We start from the raw sequence: 20,464 nt of genomic DNA on the forward strand, positions 1-20,464 counted from the left end.
CAAACCTCTCTTCTCTGTTTGTGTTTCAGCGAGAATGCCATGAGGAAAGCTAGCGTGGCGCACAGTAAATCCAGCAACGATATGGAGAGCCATGTTCCTGAAGGCCAAGCCCCAAGTAAGACCTTAGCGGGTGGAGCCCCTCTGCCAGAGAGGCTTGGAAAGGAGAGTGTCACAGACTCTGGAATCCTTCTCTGGGGGGTCCTAGGGAGTGTGGGTGGGGTGGTTGCTCATTGATTGATCACAGGAAGTCGGGGTGGGGGCGTTGCACATTGGTTGATCACCAGGAGTCGGAGTGGGGTGGTTGCTCATTGATCACAGGCACAGCTGGCTTTGCCTGCAGCACTCTGGGTGCTCCTGTGTGTCCATGGTACAGGGAGGACACTTGGGATGCAGGCCCAGCCTCTGGCCCCAGACCTCACAGCCAGCACCTTCCATCTGTGGTGAGCCCCTGTGAATCCTACAGAGAGCTCACTTAGACCCCCAGTTGCTCCTGTGGAAGGGATCAGTGTCCTGAGCAAGAATCTCGTTTGTTCTCAGCCCCTCCGAGGGGTCCTTACCGAAGCCCCACAGTGCCCTGAGGCATGAGCCAGAAGCATCCTTGTCCCTTTTTGCTAAGTTATCTAGAAGAATTCATCCCAGGTGGAGTAGAGGATAAGGGTTTCTACCACACAGGCTCTCTCCCTGGGCCAGCACCACACTGAGGGCCTGATGTGACCACTTCCCTTCATCTGTGTGTGCTCCCTGGAACAGAACCGTTTTACCAGAAATGAATGAAACATACAAGCAGTTGTGTGCCCGTGTGTGTGCAAGATAGAGCTGCAAGAGCACAGGGGCTGAGGTGGGTGGAGTGGGCTCTGTCTATGCATGCATGTGATAAGCTTTTTCTTTAAGAGCATTATGTAATTCACACTTCAAGGTTTACGTGTCTGTGGTCTTTAGGATATTCACAGAGTTCTGCATCTGTCATCAAAATCTAATTTTGGAATATTCATTAATAAATAAATAAATAGAAGTGCAGCTTCACTGTGTTGCCCAGGCTGTTCTCAAACTGCTGGCCTCATGGCAGACCTTTTGCCTAGGCATCCCAAAGTGCTGGGGTCACAGGTGTGAGCCACACAGCCTAAGTTTACAATTTTTTTTTTTTTTTTTTTTGGTGACAGTGTCCCTGTAACCCAGGCTGGAGTGCAGTGGCATGATCCCAGGCCTGAGTCTACCAGCATGTACCCCCACACCGGGCTAATTTTTTTTTTTTTTTTTTTTTTGTAGATACAGAGTCCCACTATGTTGCCAGGTTTTATCTATCCTCCTGCCTCCCAAAGTACTGAGATTACAAGTGTGAGCCACCATGACCAGTCAGCATTTTTTTTTTTTTTTTTTTTTTTTTTGAGACTAAGTCTTGCTCTGTCACCCAGGCTGGAGTGCAGTGGCGCCATCTTGGCTCACTGCAGCCTCTGCCTCCAAAGTTCAAGCATTTCTTCTGCCTCAGCCTCCTGGTTAGCTGAGATTACAGGCACATGCCACCATGCCCGGCTAATTTTTGTATTTTTAGTAGAGATGGGGTTTCACCATGTTGGGCAGACTGGTTTCAAACTCCTGACCTCAGGTGATCTGACTGCCTCGGCCTCCCAAAGTGCTGGGATTACAGATGAGAGCCACTGCGTCTGGCCCAGTCTGCATTTTTTAAAGGAACTTTGTAACTGTTAGCAGTCACACACTCCCCTTTCCTTCAACTCTCAGCCACCACTTACACTTTTCACTGGCATGGATTTTCCTATTCTGAATTTTCCATGTAAATACAATTGTACAGTCCATGTTTTTATTTTACAGCTGGCTTATTTCACTTAACATAATATTTTCAAGGTTCAAGGTCCGTGAAGCATGTTTGGTATGTACTTTATTCCTTTTTATTGTCAAAGATTCCATGTATGGATGTGTATATCACATTTATTATAGCCATTCATTAGTTGGTGGATATATGGATTGTCTCTACTTTTTGCTTATTATGAATAAGCAGAATAACAGTTGATGTGTAAGTGTTTGTGGGGGCTGTGTTTTCACTTCTCTTGGGTATATACCTGGGGTAGTGTTGCCGGGTCATATGGTACCTCTGTGTTTAACCTTTTGAGGAATTGCTACGTGTTTCCCAAAGCAACTGCACTATTCTGAATTCTCACCAGCAGCTTAAATGAGGTTCCAGTTTCCCCTCATCCTCTGCAGTATTTGTTACCATTTATCTGTAGCCATTGAATTGGTGTCTCATTGCTTTGATTTGTATTTGACTAGTGACTAATGATGTTGAGCATCTTTTCATGTGCTTTTTGGTCATTTGTATATTTTCTTGGAAGTGTGTCTATTCAGATCCTTTGTCCATTTTTAAATTGGGTTGTTACTCTTTTCATTGTTGGGTTGTAATAGTTCTTTATGCATTTGGATGTAAGTCTCTTATTAGATATATAATTTGCAATTATTTGAGGGAATTTTTCTTTAAATATAGGCAGAATTGCTCTGTTTCTCAGGCTGGAGTTTACTGGTGTGATCTCAGTTTACTGCAACCTCTGTCTCCCAGGTTCAAGCAATTCTCCTGCCTCAGCCTCCCGAATGGGTGGGATTACAGGACTGCAGCACCACACCTGGCTAATTTTTGTATTTTTAGTAGAGATGAGGTTTTTCCATGTTGGCCAGGCTGGTGTTGACCTGGCCTCAAAGAACCCACCCTCTTCAACCTCCCCAAGTGCTGGGATTACAGGTGTGAGCCACTGTGCCTGGCCTATTTTGAGGGATTTTTTAATTTAAAAATTTAACAATTTTTGGCCAGGCGCAGTGGTTGACTCCTGTAATCCCAGAACTTTAGGAGACCAAGACTGGTGGATTGCTTGAGCCTATGAGTTCAAGACCAACCTGGGCAACACAGTGAGACTTTCACTCTTGACTTTTCTTTTTTTGAGACGGAGTCTTGCTCTGTTGCCCAGGCTGGAGGGCAGTGGTGAGACCTCAGCTCACTGCACCCTCCGCCTCCTGGGTTCAAGTGATTGTCCTGCCTCAGCCTCCCAAGTATCTGAGATTACAGGTGCCCGCCACCATGCCAGTCTAATTTTTGTATTTTTAGTAGAGAACTCCTGACCTCAATTGATCCACCTGCCTTGACCTCCCAAAGTGCTGGGATTACAGGCTTGAACCACTATGCCTGGCAAACACTGACTCTGGTCTTTTTGTCTCTGTTTTTTTAAAAAATAACATTTTAAATTGTTTTTGTTAGTTGGTATTTTCTTACAATTAAATGAACTTTTATAAGGACTTATTAAACTATCTCAGATTTTTGAAAGGCACACTTACTCATTCAGCATTGTTAGTTACTTCATAACAAACTACCCCACAACTTAGGGGCTTAAAGCAGTGAGTTACTATTTTTCCTGCATCTGTGGGTCAGGAGTTGGGGCAGCTGGGATTACATGGCTGGGCCGTTCCCCCGGTCTCACTTGTGACTTCCCATGTGGCTGTTTTCCCTCCAGCCAGGCGGGAGGGCCATATAGCCTTCACACAAGTGGCTGCACATCAACTTTCCTGACACGGCCTCCACGTGGTATCTTTAGCAGCATAGCTGGACTTTCCTACAACATGGCAGCTGGCTTCCAGGAGGAGGAAGAAATGGCAGCTGCCAGTCCTCACAGCTCCTAGAACAACACTTGGAAACAGTAAGTTCAAAGGCCAGTGCAGATTCAGGGGAGGGTAACTCACCTCCACATTTTGATAAGAGCAGCAGCCTGTAGGTACAGGCAGACCGTTGATCATCTTGGGAGCATCATGGAGACTAGCTACCACAGAGACCTTCCCACCACCTGAGGATTAAGCTTTCTCTCCCAAAGGAGGCGTCCAGCAGAACTCCTGCCCCTCTCCATGACAGCTTGCTCTGCCTTGGCCCCCAAATTACTGCAGCCCACACACTGTGCCTTAATGATTTTAGTCCATTTTTATCAAGCTGGTTCTAAATTCCTAACTCCAGGAAGAAGCTCTGTCTAATTGGAAGACAAATATTTATAAGAGCTGTGTTGGAAATGTTCTACATCATTTTTGCAGAGGCAGACATCTTACTGGGATATTGTTGTCTGGTGGCCATCTTTATACTTACTGCTCAAGCTCCACGTGGAGGGAATGCCAGCTAGTGCTGTGAGGGTCAGCTCAGCAGGTGGACTGTGGTAGGACACGCTCTGGGTCAGATGCAGCCTGGGAACACTTGTTACGTGCCCCTGCTCCCTGAGACCCTGTTGTAACAACTGTGAATGAATGTAAAACGTGAAACCGTGAGCAGGGAAGAGGATAGGAAGGAGTAATTTCTCTGTGTTTCCAGATCCCAAGAAACTCTGGGAGGTTGTGGGTCATGGAGGAGGAGGATGACCCTCCATTGCAATCCTGGCAGGCTTCCGAGTCCAGAGGTGCCCATCACAAAAGAAACCAGGCCGCTAATGGGCACCTCAGGCTGTCTAGTGTATACCCCAAAGCAAGGAAAGCTTTGCGTGTACCTGTCTTAAAGGAATTAACCAAATTGTCTGGAGTGAGCTCATGCCTTCAGTGTGGGTGTTAGCACCCCAAGTTAAAGCCCTCCTTATCCTCTCATTGCCTGGCTCCAGTTCTCACAGCTGGATCCCATTTGTGCACTCTACAGTGATGTCTGCCTGCAAGGCCCTGTTCTGCATGCCTCATGCGTGTGAACTCATTTGATCCCTACTCAGCTGCAATACCATTCATTCCAGTTTACAGGCAAGAAAACTCAGGCATGAAGATACTAATTGTTTTGCTCAGGATGTCACTTTGCTGATGTCAGAGCCCACGCTCTTAGTCACATCTCTTACTGACTCCTGAATCTTTGAAAGCAAAAGATACCCAACACTCACCTTAATTTCTAAACACCTTAATTTCTATGGGTGGGACTACTCTCTGTCTAAGGGAGACTCAGGGATACAAAAATAGCTATGCCTGGGGGTGATAGGCGATACTGATAACGGCATCTCCAAACTTTCCAGCCAACTTCCTGAAGGGAAGGTTCAAGAAGATTTGGTACCTATTGAATGACACCTCTGTGTCAGCACCTAGAGGGACAGTGTGGAGATATATTTACTGGAACTGGATGTATTTCTGGACATTTGCTTACTTGGCCATTTAAAATTAAATACCTATCTATTTTGCACTTAACATAGCATTATGGAAAAGTAGTATGTGTTTCTGGTTTACAGTTTGGAAACTATTTGTACAGAATTGAACCCTGATTAGAGAACAAAGGTGAAACTCAGGGACTAGGGAGGCTGAGACGGCATCATAACGGGGCAGCCACTTTGGAATTTATCAGAGAGGAAGGCCTGGGCTGAGCCACCAACCAGCTAGAATCAAGGGACAAAAAGGCCCAACTGTTCCCCAGGAGAGCAAGAGAGGACAGAGATGCTCACATGCCTCTGATGAATGGAGATATTTTTCTACCTTCAGCTTTTTATTTATCTATTTATTTTTTTTGTCAGGGTGTTGCTCTGTTGCCCAGGCTGGAGTACAGTGGTGTGATCATAGCTCACTACAGCCTCAAATTACTGGATTCAAGTGATCTTTCCACCCCAGCCTCCTGAGTAGCTGGGACTATAGGTGTGCACCACAATGCCTGGCTAATTATTTTCAACTTTTTTTCATAAAATTAACTCAAAATGGGTCAAAAATGTAAATTTACAAGCTAAAACTATATGTTAGAGGATAGCAAAGGCATACATCTTCATGACCTTGGATTAGGCAACAGCAGTTTCTTAGATGTGATGCCAAAAAAGCACATGCAACAAAAAACGTAGATAAATTTGACTTCATCAAAGTTAAAAATTTGTACGTCATAAGACATTGTCAAAATAAGGAAAACAAGAATATATTGGCAACTCATATATTAGGTAAGGGTTTAATATCCAGAATACATAAAGAACTTCTCCAACTCAACGCCAAAAAAAAAAAAATGCAGCTGAAAAATGGGCAACATATTTGAATAAGTATCTCCAAAAAGATGAGATAAAAATGGCCAAGAAGTACATGAAAAGACCCTCAGCATCATTAGGGGATTGCAAATAACCACAATGAGATGCCGCTTCGTACCCATTATAATGGCTGTGATTTAAAAAAAGATAGACAATAATAAGTATTGACAAAGATGTAGAGAAATTGGAATTCTCTTTTTTCTCATGATGGAGCCCCTCTCTGTCACCCAGGCTGGAGTGCAGTGGCATAATCTTGGCTTACTGCAGCTTCCACCTCCCAGCTTCAAGTGAGTCTCCTGCCTCAGCCTCCCGAGTAGCTAGGACTAGAGGCACACACCACCTAGCTAATTTTGTATTTTTCCTAGAGACGGGGGGGGGGCCTCTTCGTGTTTGCCAGGCTGATCTCGAACTCTTGACCTCGGGTGATCCACCCATCTCGGCCTCCCAAAGTGTTGGGAGTACAGGTGTGAACCACCACACCTAGCAGAGAAACTGGAGTTCTCATACATTGCTGGAGAGAATGTGAAATGGTACAGCTGCTGTGGAAGACAGTATGACAATTCTTCAAGAAATTAAATGTAGAGTTACCGTATGACCCAGACGTTTTCTACTCTTAGGTATATACTCAAGAGAAAAGAAACCAAGTCCACACAAAAACATAACACAGACTGTTGTAGCATCATAACATCATTCCTAATAGCACAAAGTGGAAACAATCCAAATGTCTACTAGCTGTTGAATGGATGAACAGTGTGTGGAATTTCCACACAATGGAAAATCATATGGCCACACAAAGGAATGTATGACTGATAGATGCTACAACATGGATGAAGCTTTAAAGCATTACGTAAATGAAGCAGTCACAAAAGACCACGTTGCGTTTTTATAAAATTTCCAAAGAGGCCAGGCACAGTGGCTCACACCTGTAATCCCAGCACTTTGGGAGGCCAAGGCAGGCAGATGATGAGGTCAGGAGTTCGAGACCAGACTGGCCAATATGGTAAAACCCCATCTGTACTGAAAATACAAAAATTAGCCGGGCATGGTGGTGCACAGTTGTCATCCCAGCTACTCAGGAGGTTCAGGCAAAAGAACCACTGGAACTCAGAAGGTGGAGGTTGCAGTGAGCCAAGATTGCACCACTGTACTCCAGCCTGGGCTTAGAGCAAGACTCCATTAAAAAAAAAAAAATGCCAAAGATGGATACTCTCTATAATAGCATGTTTGTTTCCCATGGCTGCCATAACAAGATACCATAAAGTTGGAGGCTTCTATCTCTGGGTCCATGGCTTTGGCCTCTGAGCCCCATGACTGCTCTCATGGTCATCTTTCCTTTTCTTAAAGAGTAGCACGTGTTTGAGACTGAGTAGTTTTATCAGCCTATTTTCTGCCTCTGAATTTTGGGAGTTCTTTGATTTTGTCTAGTCTCTAAACTTTCTATGATTTTGTCTAGTCTCTAAACTTTCTAGTCCAAGATGGCAGTGTTTCTTCTCATAGAACATTCTAAAATCCTTGTGGAATTTCTGCGTATATGATGGAATTCATGGCGTTAGGTTTCTCCACAGATCTTTCCTAGATAATTTAGTTTCTTTGCCTCACTTCTGTGAGATGATTGAGGGGATTCATGAGTCACATGTTAAATATCTTTGGCACTAGGAAAATTTGCAAGGCATGTCACACCGTTGGCATTCTCTACAGAACACGCTTTCCTAACTGGATCTCCTAGTTTTAGTATTCTGGTTTTTTCCAATGTGAATAGCCTGAGAATTTCCCAAATCATCAAGTCTAGGTTCTTTTTGGCATGACAGTTCTTCCCTCAGTTTATCTATTTTGTTGTACTTTTATTCTTTACAGTACCTCAATTTATCTCTTGCCTCTTACATTTACTATAAGTGGGAAAAAGAAACAAAGCTTGAGTCTTGAGTGCTTTGATTGCAAGTCTGCTCAGCTAAATGTGCAAGCTCATTGCTTGTGATTCTGCCTTCCACACAGCTGTAGGACACAATCCAACTAAATTTTTGCTATTCTATAGCAAAGAACATCTTTGCTCTAGTTTCCTGTAACATGTTCCTTGTTTCCTCTGTGCCCTTAGAATCACCTTTAATGTTCATGTGTTTACCAACATTCTGTTTGTGACAGTATATGTATTCTTGAAAATAACACAGGCTTTCTATTAAGTTCCTCAATTCGTTTAAGGCAGAGTGTGGGTGACAGAGTCTTTAACATCCACGTATCTACCAACAGCCTCTTCAAGGCCACCTAGGCCTTTTCTATCATGGTTTCTCACAATTCTACCATCACCACTTTATTATCCAATTTCAAAGCCACTGCCACATTTTAGGCACCCCACTCCTGGTAGGAAAAAAATGCATATGTTTCCTGTGACTGCTCTAACAAGTTCCTACAAACTTGATGGCTTAAAAGAACAGAAATTTAATCTCTCACAATTCTGAAGACCAGAAGTTCTCAAAGTCAGTACCATGGGCAAAAATCACAGTGGCAGCAGGAAGGCTATAGTAGAGGAACCTGTTTCTCACATCTCTCAGCTTCTGGTCACTGCTGGTACTCCTTGCCTTGTGGCTGTATCACTCCAGTCTTTCAAGGCCAGCATCACTGAGTAGATTCTTTCTATATTCCATCTTTACATCGTCTTCTCCTGTGTGTGTGTGAATTTCTGCCTCCCTCTTATGTGGCAATTGCACTTAGGGTCCACCTCTATAACACTCTGTCTCAAGATCTTTAACTTCACCACACCTGCAAAGACCCTTTTCCCAAATGAGGTAACATTTACAGGTTTCAAGGAATAGGAACTGATCTCTCTAAGTACCGTTATTTAGCCTACTTCAGGTAGAAAGTTGATGAGTGATTGTCAAGGGCCAGAGATGCTGTGGGGGAAATGGAGTTTTCATTTGGCGTGATGAAAATATTCTAAAATGGGACTGTACATAGTGGCTCACGTCTGTAATCCTGGCACTTTGGGAGGCCTGGGCGGGTGGATCCCTTGAGGTCAGGAGGTGGATCCCTTGAGGTCAGCAGCCTGGCCAATATAGTGAAACCCTGCCTCTACTAAAAATTCAAAAATTAGGAGCTGTGGTGCACATCTGTAGTCCCAGCTACTCAGGAGGCTGAGGTAGGAGAATCGCTTGAACCTGGGAGGTGGAAGTTGCAGTGAGCTGACATCATGCCACTGCACTCCAGCCTGGCTACACAGTGAGACTCCATCTCAAAAAAAAAAAAAAAAAGGAAAAAGAAAAAAAAAAGAAAATGTTCTAAAATTGATTTTGATAGTGCTGCACAATTCTGAATGTAATACCAAAAAACCAATGTATGGCATGCATTAAGTTGGTGAATTGTGTATTAGCAGACTTATTAATATATATGTTAATGGAACCAGTAAAGGTGATGGATGACAGGTCTGTCTGCTTGATGACCAGGTCAGGACAGCATGATTTTCTTGGGTAGAGGGCACTGCTGGGGCTGCCCAGTTCCTGCTTAACGAAATCCCACACTTGGACAGAACTGGAACAGAGGCAGTGGAGCAGGCTGTCTGGGAGGCATTGGCCATGTTCTTAGAGAAGGCTCTCCATGTAACTTCCTTCAGGGAGCCAGATCCTTGGGCCACTCGGCCTGTCCACGGTCCAGGTTCATCTCAGCTCTGTGAGGGTGCACTTGTTGGTGTTAGAGCATCTTGTGTGTGGTCAACACGCCACTACTCAAATGTAGGAGAACACAGGGCATAGGAAACCCTTGAAACATGCATGTGATTTTCTCATCACAGTTCTGAGTCCAGGCAGAGCTGCTTTGGGTAAGTGGGGCACCCCCGCCCCGGGAAGCCCAAGTCCATAACACAAAGGCTGCCCCTCAGAGGAAGGACTGGCTTGTGGGCACTGCTGGCTTCCCACCACCAGCTGGGCCTCAGCCCTCGTGGCATTCCTGTTGAGCACTGCAGGGCACCCAGGGGGCCGTGGCATCAGGGATCCTGCTGCAGGCATACCTGTGCTGCTCACATGGGGCCCATGTCCCCGCTGTGAAGGATGAAGAGCAAGGTCCTCAGGACATGTGTCCTCAAAATACCTTGCACTGCACCACCCATCAAGAGTGGGCCTGGTGGCTGGCAGGGCCAGGCAGTGAATGCCTCTCTGTGCTGCCTGCCACTCTGGGCATGGGAGGTACTTGAGGTACTGCAGCCTTCTGGTGATAAGAGGTCCCCCCTTTCTGTGCACTACCCCATCATCTGTGATTATTATAATTGTTTCTGTCGGTAGTTGTCACTGTGTACACTTCTCCATGAACCTGGGCCTGCTGTCGTCTGAATGCTGTCAGCCTTGGAGCTGGCACTGTCCAGTCTGGCCCTGGTCAGCCCAGACCTCAGTTATCCTTGTCTCACATACTGTCCTGGTTCATCCTTCAGCTTCCTGGCAAAGTTCCTGCTCCCTGAAGCAGGAAGAGGCTGAGATTAATGCCAAGGAAGTGGGGCCACGGGCCTGGGAGGACTGTGCTGTCGGGTGAGGGTAGCACTGACCTGGCTACTCCGAGCCACAGCTGTGTTGTGGTGGGAGGGTTGGTGTGGGTGTGGCCACGGCACTCTAAAGATTGCTCTCTGAGGAGAAAGGTGAGCCTGGCCGGACCCCTGTCAAGGCTGCTATGTCAGGGCAAGAGGACAGTGTCTTGCCCCCAGGAGCATGCAGTCTGGGCAGGAGACCCAGAGTGATCTTGTGTTTCAAAGGCAACTCCAGCCCAGCCAGGGGACCAGGAGGCTCTCCCGCCGCCAGGGAGGTGTGTGCGGTTCTGCCAATGCCTCTCTTCCAGGGCAGTTGCCAGGTCCCAGGATGAGCAAGAGTCCTTGGCTGCCCAGGAAGGTCCCTGAAGCAGCAGGGGCTGGGCTAGGGGCCAGGGACTGGGAAGAAATGCCTGATAGCCAGTGAGGAACAAGGTGCACACATGTGACTTGGAAAGAAACAAGCTTTATTTTCAGTTTTCAACAGGTAGAGTGATACTTCATCATATGCTTTTGTGTGAATAGCAAATAGCAAAATATTAGAATGTAAACAGTTTTGTCAGTTTAGAGATCAAGTCCTTTTTTCTTCTTGAGTGTTACCTGCCTTGGAATTTAGCTGGGTTTAAAAGTAGTGGAATTATCAGGAAATTCTAGAGAGAGCCAGTCTCCAGTTGCAGGTAGGTGTGCCTGGCACTCACCAGCTGCGGGCACAGATGCAGGCGTCTCAAAGCACCAAGCGTTACAAATGCCAGTTCTGCAGAACCTGCAGCCTCTTCTGCCACTTGGCAAAGTTGTTCTTCAGGGTCTGCTTCAGCGTGGGCAGAATGGCACATGCTGCCACAGGCTTGGGGCTCAGAAGCAGGCTGGGGGTGGATAGAGAGACTGTCACCTTCAGTGTCCCCAGGAGTGGAGCGTGCTGGGAGTAGGGTCTGTATGGCCCTCACTGGGACCCAGTGAGGCCACGGCCGCCTCTGCTTCTGCGCTGCCACCCCTCCACCACTCCCTGTCTGCGGCCCAGGTGGCAGGGTTGCCCCGCTGTTCCCACATCCATGGGACTTATCGTTTCTTGGAGAGGCTCTTGGTGGAGACCTTGGGGAACTGAATGGCTTTTTGGTCCCTGGATGAAGGAAGAGTCAGCAATGAGCCCTAAACAGGCCCCAGGGATGAGGCACGGGTGACTGGACACTCACCTGGGAGAACTAGATCCAGCCTCCTTTGGGGCCGCCTGGGGCCTCTGGCTCTTTTCCCTTGGGCTGCAGCTTTGGGTCCCCTGGTACTAATATTACTCGGACTTGAGGTACTGCAGCTGAAAGACGGGGACATCAGCACAGCCACCCCCACCACCCAGGGCCTCACCTCTTGGGCCTGCTGGATGTTGACATTCCACAGCTGGCAGATGAGAACTTCACACTGCTGAAGTGTGGTGGGCTTTCATAGGTGCGGCTGCAGTGTCACTGGAGGGTGTGCTCCCATCACCTCCCAAGCCCAAGGGTTGGGCTGTGTGGCAAGTACCCCCAGCCTGCTCTGAACACAGCGGCCAGTACCATCAGGGCTGCTGCAGCTTCCCCATTCAGTCAGCAGCCTCATGGCTGAGGCATAAAGGACATAGCCCAGGGCAAGGAGCAGTGCCAGGGAGGGCCGAACTCAGAACAGGGAGGCCTCAAAGGCGGCCAGCAGCAGCCAGAGCATCATCTGGTAGCTACCCAGGAGGTGCAGGCTGAACCTGGGGTCATGGGAGTGGCTGGTGGCCACTCCCATGGGGCTTACCAGGTGCCTGCTGGCCAGCGCAAGCTCGTGAGATGGTAGAGAGAGAAACTGCTGAGGAAGTCGTCCCAGGAATGCAGAGTCACCCACCATCTGGCCTGCAAACTGATGCATCAAGGCAGGGAGGCCTGGGATGGTGGCATCACAGGACAACAGTGCCCCACCCCCACAGGCCACCCTGGGACTGCACCCTGGACAGGAGCATCCAGAATCCTCTGAAGAAGCCAGGTTCGTTCTGCCCAGTCATTGCAGTCGATGGCAGACGACCACCAGAAGAGTGCACAGACCAAGCTGGCAATCTCGTAGTCTAAGATGGACTGCAGCTCTGGGTTCCCCTGGTACTAAAATTTCAAACCTTGACAGCACGTTGATGATTTAGAAACCCAGGCTGCAGGGACAAGTCAGAAAACACAGCTCACACACAACTCAGAGGAGCGGAGCTGCCTCTGCTCACAGGGGAGGAGGGAGCTGGGGACAGGTCAGGGCCCAACCCATGCACCTCTGGGACAGGGACCTCTCAGCTGGTACTGACCCAGGTCTGGGAGAATGAGTCCATCCTCACCCGTGATGCCCTCGAGGAGCTGCTTATTTTCATTCTCATTCTGGGTGGTGCCCCAGGCGAGTGTGAAGTGTGTGGGCTGAACTTACTGAGTTGCCAGAGAGAAGCGCCTCTGCCCTCAGCATCAAAGTGAAGGGAGGGGAGTGGTCTTCACCCCACAGGCCTCTAACAGTGCCAACAAGGCGATGGGGGTGTGGCCCTGCCTCCCACAATACTGGCTCCATCTGAGTGGGGCCTGGGTCTGGCACTTGGCTGATCACAGGCTGAGGGGGAACGAATCCTTTGAGGAAGGGGACCCTGATGGCTCTTTGTACCGGAAAACAGCCATAGTTTGTACCTGAAATATCTGGCGCAGGTACTCCAGGGCCACTTCCAGGTGGTACTCTGTTTGCTGGACACCATCCTGCCCCATATTGTCCAGGTCATTGGCTGGGTAAGAGCCGTTGGGGTTCATGGGGCCAAAGCCCAGTCAGGACAGGAAGGAGCAGCTGTAGGGCGCTCTCCACACTGGTCCAAGATGGACTTGACCGTGTGCTTGGTCTGCATAATGAGCTGAGCAAGGCGCAGGGCCTATGTGGGAGGTGCAGGCAGGTCACTGACAGACTGGCCTGTGCTGCCACCCAGGTAGGCTGGCCGGGGGCCGCAAGACCAATCCGCAGCCAGACCGCTGAGTGCCAGGAGGAGCAGCTTCTGCCAGGGAACTTTTAAAGACTAAAGGATGATCTTCTAAATGTTAAATATTCCGAACAACACTGCCTTTGTTATCAGGAAAAACCAGACTTTACTGAAAAGGGGGAAGGAGATACAGCCTTAACCCTAAGCCCAGCCTTGACCCTTCCCACCAGAACACAGCACTCTGTGGGGACTGTTAAGTCCCATGGCTCCAGGGTCCCTGAGGATGGGCACTGGTGATAACTCACCAGGATGTGGGCCTCTGGCACAAATATCAGAGTGTACTAACAGTCCTGGACCTCCAGGCTGTAAACGTGGCTCTTCACCTCGAAGGACGCATCAGTGATTGCTGGCAGCCACAGTGACAGGGCTGTGAAAAGTCAGTGCTGGTAGTGGAGGGATGACAAGCTCTGGCTCCAGGAACAGCTGCTCACCTGGAAGGCAGGAGACGAACCTGGTGCCCACCCAGGGGCACCAAGTACCCAGCTGCTGCCTGCAAAACTTTGGGTGGTCCCTGAGGTGTCTGGGGAGCCATGACTCAGGGGTGTCATCCTGAGGCCCTGGGTTGTAGCGTCTCCCATGCAGTAGGTGGCTGACATAGGGAGGGCGGGTGGGGTAGCTGGTGGCTCACCGAGCCCCCAGCAGTGTTTACAGGTGGCAAACACCAGGAGGAGTGACAGAAGCCAATGTCCAACCCAGTCAGGATGAACACACAGCAGAGACCTGGCTCACCATCTGAGGCAGCTGCCACAAGTCACCAGCAAGAAAGTGGGGCCACAGCTTGGACTGTGCAGCTCCCCACTATGGGCACACCTGCAGTCCCTCGCTCAGTGCCTGGTGGTTGCAGGGCAGACGGGGGTGCAGCCAGTCTCACACTTCAGGGTGCAGATGTGTCCCAGGAGTCTCCACAGCACCCTTTGCTGGGGCCCACTCTGAGCACGTGGTTCCCTTCTGCAGACCTGCCACCCACCAGCTAAGGTCCTGGCCTGGTCTGGCTGGGTCAGGGTCTGCCAGACGGGTCCAGACTGAGGACTTACCTGGATTATCTCGGTCACTGTTGGGCTGGGCAAAGACTTTGACCACTGGGAACATCATGAGTGCATGTTTGGGGCTGACCAAGTCTGTGCAGAGCTCGCGGTTCAGGAAGACCACGAACGGCTTTGTGTACATCAGCAGATTCTCCTGGACAGAGAGTGCCCTGGGGACTGAGGTGGCAATTTGGGATCAGCCCTCTCGATGGGGGCAGGGGCTGCACCACTCCGTGCCCATAAGACCGCTGCTCGTCCCTGGACTTCCAGACTCTCTGGTCAAGGTGACAAGATGTCATAGATGGTAGCTTAGAGGGCTGTGGGTGGGCACAGAGAGCAGGCCAGATCTGGGCAGGTGACACCCAGGCCCTCTGAGGACACTGTATTTTTGGCAAGGCTGAGGCCCGTTTCCAAGAGGAATGAGGCCACCATGGCAGAGGCTGGCTCAGCCTGTGGGGGCCAATGGACAATCCCCCAGAGGATCCAAAGGGGAAGGGCTTGGGCAAGAAGAGAAGAGGTTAGTGGGCACCCCAGGTGCCATGTTAGCCTGGAGGTCTGCCATGAGGATCAAGCAGGGGATGAGGGCAAGACGGCCGCTGCTGTACTCTCCTCTGTGCGGGTGAGGGTCAAGGGATAGTTTGGGTGTTGCTGAATGTTTATCTGGACCAGAAGTGGGAGGGGACAGGGCAGGATGGGTCACTGGTGCACTGCTTCCATGAGAAAGCAGTTTCAGGACCCGGCAAAGTTGAGTCTAGGAAGGGCTGGTCTGTGCTTCACTAGGGAAGGCCTGGGAGAAGACCACAGGAGACCACTGGGGCCAGGGCCAGGCTGACCCCAAGATAGGCAGCTGGCTTGGTTTACTGGCCCACAGGAGCAACATCCATCCCCAGGAGCCAGTGGCATGACTGTGAGGAGAGAGGCTGAGGCTTATTTTTCCAACGCACCGGGAGTCAATGGAACTGTCACTGCCGGGAGCCTGCTTGTTGGAGTATGCTGCCATGGCTGCAGGTAGGTCAGCCACATCTCCAGGACCTGTGGGAGGGGGCGTGAGCTGAGGGCCCAGTGGCTGGGGGCCAAATCCTCTGGTGGCTTAGAGTCCCTGTCCCAGCTAGCAGCTGGGTGGGGCTGGCTCTTCCTCCATCTCCCAGAGGGTGCAGGAGAGATGTGCACAGCCCTGTGATGTTTGGCTCTGTTGGTGGCCGTTTAGAAGCCAGGGCCATGGGTGGGCTTTTCCCAGCCCAAGGGGCTCAGTGCTCCCTGGACAGGTAAGGGTAGGAACCTGCCTGGCACCAGAAAGCTGGGACAGGGCAGGGCTTTCCGGTACCTGAGGGTTTGCTTTGGAAACTAAAAGAACCATGTGGCCCTCCAACAGCCCCCTCTTCTCCACCTCCTCTATACTTGTTCTCATTTGCCACACGGGACCATTCTCATTAGGATACATAGAGAACACAGACATGTATGTAACACGGCAATACTCAAGAGTTTTGAACGATGTGTCCAGGGGCCAGTGGTCAAAGCAATGCTGCATGAAAAGGTCAAGTTTTTGCTGGACAAACGTTGGGATGGGGCCTTGCAGGAAATAGGGTCACCTGCTGCTTGCCCGGTAAGGAGGCCCTGCTCACAGATGATCCCAGGGCTCCCATCAAGGAGGGTCAGCTCTGCCAGGGGAGAGCACTGGGGATCTCCAGGAGGTCAGAGTTGGCTTCAGCCCCTGTTTCTCAGAGGAAGAAATCAAAGTTCAGAGAGGCCAGTGAACATCCCAAGGAGACACAGCACATAGGCGCCTGAGCCAGCGCAGCTCCCACATGCTCCTCATCTCAGTCCTACACAGACAGCCCACTTTGGTGGGCCTGGAGTCAGGGCCACACCAGCTCTTCTGATAGGAGTAGGGAGGAGCTAGAGATGGCAGCATGATGAGGCCTCTGGCCAGTCTGGCCAGAGAGAGGCTCTGGGAGCCCGCTGGTCAGGGTGATGAGGCACATGCCTAGCCCTCCAGAGGCCTCAAGTGCTCTGTGAGCAGGAGAGGACTTACCCTGTTCGCTATGCCCTGGGGTGAGATCCTTGTGGGCAATAGCTGAGGAGGGGAAAGCAGGGGAGACAAAAGTGGCGGGAAGCCACAAGGGTCACCCACCCTTTGAACTCCTCCAGGGACCTGGTGGCATGGGAGTGGGTGAGGTCTGCTCTGGCTTCAGGCTGTTTCTGAAAGCACGCAGGTGCTTCAGCAGCAGGCACACCAGCAGTGCTCCTCAGTGGGCCTGAACCACTGCTAGGTGGAGGAGGAAGGGTCAGGGTTGGGAAGGGCTGCTGATCCACAGCATTCATTCTCCAGGTCTGACCACATCCCGCCCCGGGCTGGTGGCTTTGCCTCCCCACGGGAGGCACGAGCCAGGCCAAGAGTGGGAGCACCCTCTGGGGTACCACTGTGCCTGGCACTCAGTGGACGTGCCTTGCACTGCTTGGTCTGAACTATGACCAACTTGTGATACGGAAGTACTTGGCCCAACACCCACAGAGCCCACCCTGCAGGGGGCTCACTAAGACACACATCTGCAGGGGATCTCCTAGCCCTGCTTCTACACCGCTGTGCACCCGCAGTGGGTGACACAGGCCACAACTCTCCAGGCTGTGCCCTTGGGCACTGCTTGATCCCCAGGGTAGGAGAAGGCCAGCATCATCCTCAATCTCTGGATCCAGGGTCTCCCACCGGCCTCCTGAATGTGTACAGAAAGCACAAGGAACCCAGGCACGGTGCCTCAGACATGTAATTCCAGCACTTTGGGAGGCAAAGGCAGGAAGATCACCAAGGCCCGCAGTTTGAAATTAGCCTGGGTAATACAGGGATACCTTGTCTCTACAACAAATTGTTAAAAGTGAGCTGGGTGTGGTGGTGCACACCTGTAGTCCTAGTGACTCAGGGGGCTAGGGTGAGAGGATCACTTGAACCCAGGAGTTCACAACTGCAGTGAGCCAGGATCGTGCCACTGCACTCCAGCCTGGGCGACATAGGAAGACCTTGTTCAAAAATAACCCAGTGGCTTCGCTTATCTCCCAAATTCTTTCCACCTCCTACTCTTCCTGGACACAGCCAGACAAAGGCTCAGTCCAGCCCTGGGCATCACTCCGTTGCCGATGGATTTGTGGTCAGGAAAACCCTCAGAGGAGCACAGTCAAGCATGTAGGCCAAACTTTTGATTTGCAACCTATAAGCAGGGTCCTGGAGAGCGAGGCTGAGAGGAAAGCCTTTTTGCTGGCCATGGACTTCTGGTTGCTCAGTATTGTAAGGGCAGGTGGGAGCATCCAGTGGATGAGAGCAGGGGAATGGGGTACTAAGGGCAGGATTGTGAGTCTGAGTGGACATGCTCACCTCTCCACGTTTGTCCCCCAGCCCTTTGGGCCTCAACACATCTGTGCTGCTGAGGCTGGTGCAGGGCGCGGCTTCTGGGTGTATCCTGGGATGATGCAGACCCCGCAAGGGACACTGCCCACATCACCATCCACTCAAGTCTCCCTGTCAGGAAAACGTCCCCACGGGTCCAGGAGGCGCCCCACAGATCAGTGGCTGAGTCTGAGGATGGAGCTATGGGGTGGGAGGCATTTTCCTTTTTGAGACAAGGTCTGTCACCCAGGCTGGAGTGCGGTGGTGTGATCTTGGCTCATCATAGCCTCTGCCTCCTGGTCTCAAGGGATCCTTGCACTTCAGCCTCTGGAGTAGCTGGGAACACAGGCACACACCACCACACCCGGATAATTTTTGTATTTTTTTTTTTGTAGAGACAGGTCTTGCCGTTGTTGCCCAGACTGGCCTCAAACTCCTGAGCTCAAGCAATCTGCCTACGTCAGCCTCCCAAAGCACTGGAATTACAGGCATGAGCCACGTGCCAGACTGTTTACTTCTAGTTATCTGTATCTTCAAGTCTTTGGGCAACAAATTTACGTTGTTTTGGAAGGAAGAGCTGGGCACGGTGGTTCACGCTGGTAACCCCCAGCACTTTGGGAGGCTGAAGCAGGCAGATCACTTGAGGTCAGGAGTTTGAGACCAGCCTGGCCAAAAAAGGTTGAAAACCTGTCTCTACTAAAAATACAAAAATTAGCCTGGTGTGGTGGCATGCGCATGTACTCTCAGATACTCAAGAGGTTGAAGCGGGAGAACTGCTTGAACCCAGGAGGTGGAGGTTGCAATAAGCCAAGATGTGTCACTGCACTCCAGCCTGGGCGACAGAGGGAGACCCCTCTAAAAGGAAAAAGAATAATAAAAAGGAGAAAAACATGGAATATAATAGCTGTACCTATACCGCCCGACTACAAGGGCACCAGCTGGGTAGGAAGTTAGACCGGGGTCCTTCTCCAGTTTCAGCCCTGGCCCTCCCTCTGATCCTGGACTGGGATCCTGAATCTCGACATTGTCCCTGAAGCTCAGGGGAGGGGACAGCCTCCACGTGGGAACTAGAAACTTGCCTTACCTTGCTGGCGCACTTGCCTTACCTCACCTGGTCCTTCCAAAGGGTCTGGCGGGCTCACTGTCTGCCCCTGAGCCTGCCTCTGCCCCTGGCAATCAGGTGGAACTCTCTCAGGCTATTTTCTTACAGGTTTGCAGAGCTAAACTCCCTCAGCTCTGCATCCGTCCTGGGCCATGTTCCCCATGGAGTCCCTGGCCACAGTCACACTTGGTTGGTTCTTAAGGATGTGTCCCCAAAGCCCCACCATTTCCCACTGGGCTGAGCCTCACAGCACCTCAGCAAACCTGCCTGGGCCTTGCTGGTCACCCTTCCCGCCATGGGGTTTGCCACCAGCTTCCTAGACACTCCTTTCTCTCCCTGGCCCAAACCCTCAGGTCCTTCCCTTTGCAGTGGTTCCTGCATAATGGGGGTGTCCCTGTGTGCTGTGGCCACCATCCCAGCCCGCCAGCACTTGGGGGCCGACACGTTTTCTCATCTTGTGCTCAAATTCTCATTCACTGGTGTGCTCCTTCCCAGGTGAACGGGACAGACGCGGGGCTGCAAGCACAACTCATCTCCAGCTCTCACAGACTGGTTAATTCTGCCATCCCTGAAGTCCCCTACAGGTCTGAACTCCGCTTCACTGACCTCAGATCCATCAATGCACTTGTCATTTCTGTCTCTGCAGTCCCAGTCCTATGAGGTTACCACGTGCTCTCATTTGCCCCTGGAGGTGTGTATGAATGGCCAGGGCTCCCCAGGTGAAGGCTGGCGTGCCCCAGCTGGGCTAAGTACTGACAGCCTCTGTGGGCTATAGGGTCAAGCCCCAGGTTCTTCCCACCCCACTGCCTCACATGCAGGCTGTGGGTCACAGCACCTCCAGGCTGGGTGACAGATACTTCTGAAAAAGGCAGAAACCACACCACCCAGAGGTCCCAGGCCTCTGTATCTTCCGAAGTGCCAAAGCCTGCAGAGCGGGGGTGAACGTGACCACTGCAGAGGTCTGATGACTCCAGCCCTTCAAACCAAGGCCAAGCACAGGGCCTCCAACGCCAGAGAGCTTGTGACACCTGCAGTGGCCAGCCAGGGCCCCGCACCGCCTTCTGCCTCACAGCCACATCCCCACCCAAACCAGGCTAGTCTGCAGAATCTACATTGAATGGATGGTGTCCCTGGCTGCCCATGTCTTTCTCATTATGGACTTTCACTTTTCATTTGCCACATGAAAGACCACTGAGATAGGCTACATCTCATTTTTCTCTTGAGGATCTCTCTTACTGAGAAATTTTTGTATTCTGGGCTATGCTGGGTTCACAATCTGACTATATCATGTGTGTATTTGTTCCTTTCCTAAAATGCTCAGCTGCAGTTCTAGAGGTAAATACTACTAGGCTTCCATTGTAGAGAGTTGAAGATCTGAGGTCTGGAGAGGTTAGTGTGTAGAAAGCTATGTTTAATAAGTGGTAAGACCATGTGGCCAGGTCAGATAAGCTGCCTTCAGATTTGACTCT

General features: G+C 50.6%; 1 pseudogene; it reads right to left on the minus strand.

The window, feature by feature from the left end:
- Positions 1-11,799: 11,799 nt before the first annotated feature.
- Positions 11,800-17,192, minus strand: LOC139361395 (sphingomyelin phosphodiesterase 4-like; annotated as a pseudogene).
- Positions 17,193-20,464: the final 3,272 nt, after the last annotated feature.

This window comes from Macaca nemestrina, unplaced genomic scaffold (assembly GCF_043159975.1).
Source record: "Macaca nemestrina isolate mMacNem1 unplaced genomic scaffold, mMacNem.hap1 Scaffold_47, whole genome shotgun sequence".
In the NCBI taxonomy this organism is placed as follows: domain Eukaryota; kingdom Metazoa; phylum Chordata; class Mammalia; order Primates; family Cercopithecidae; genus Macaca; species Macaca nemestrina.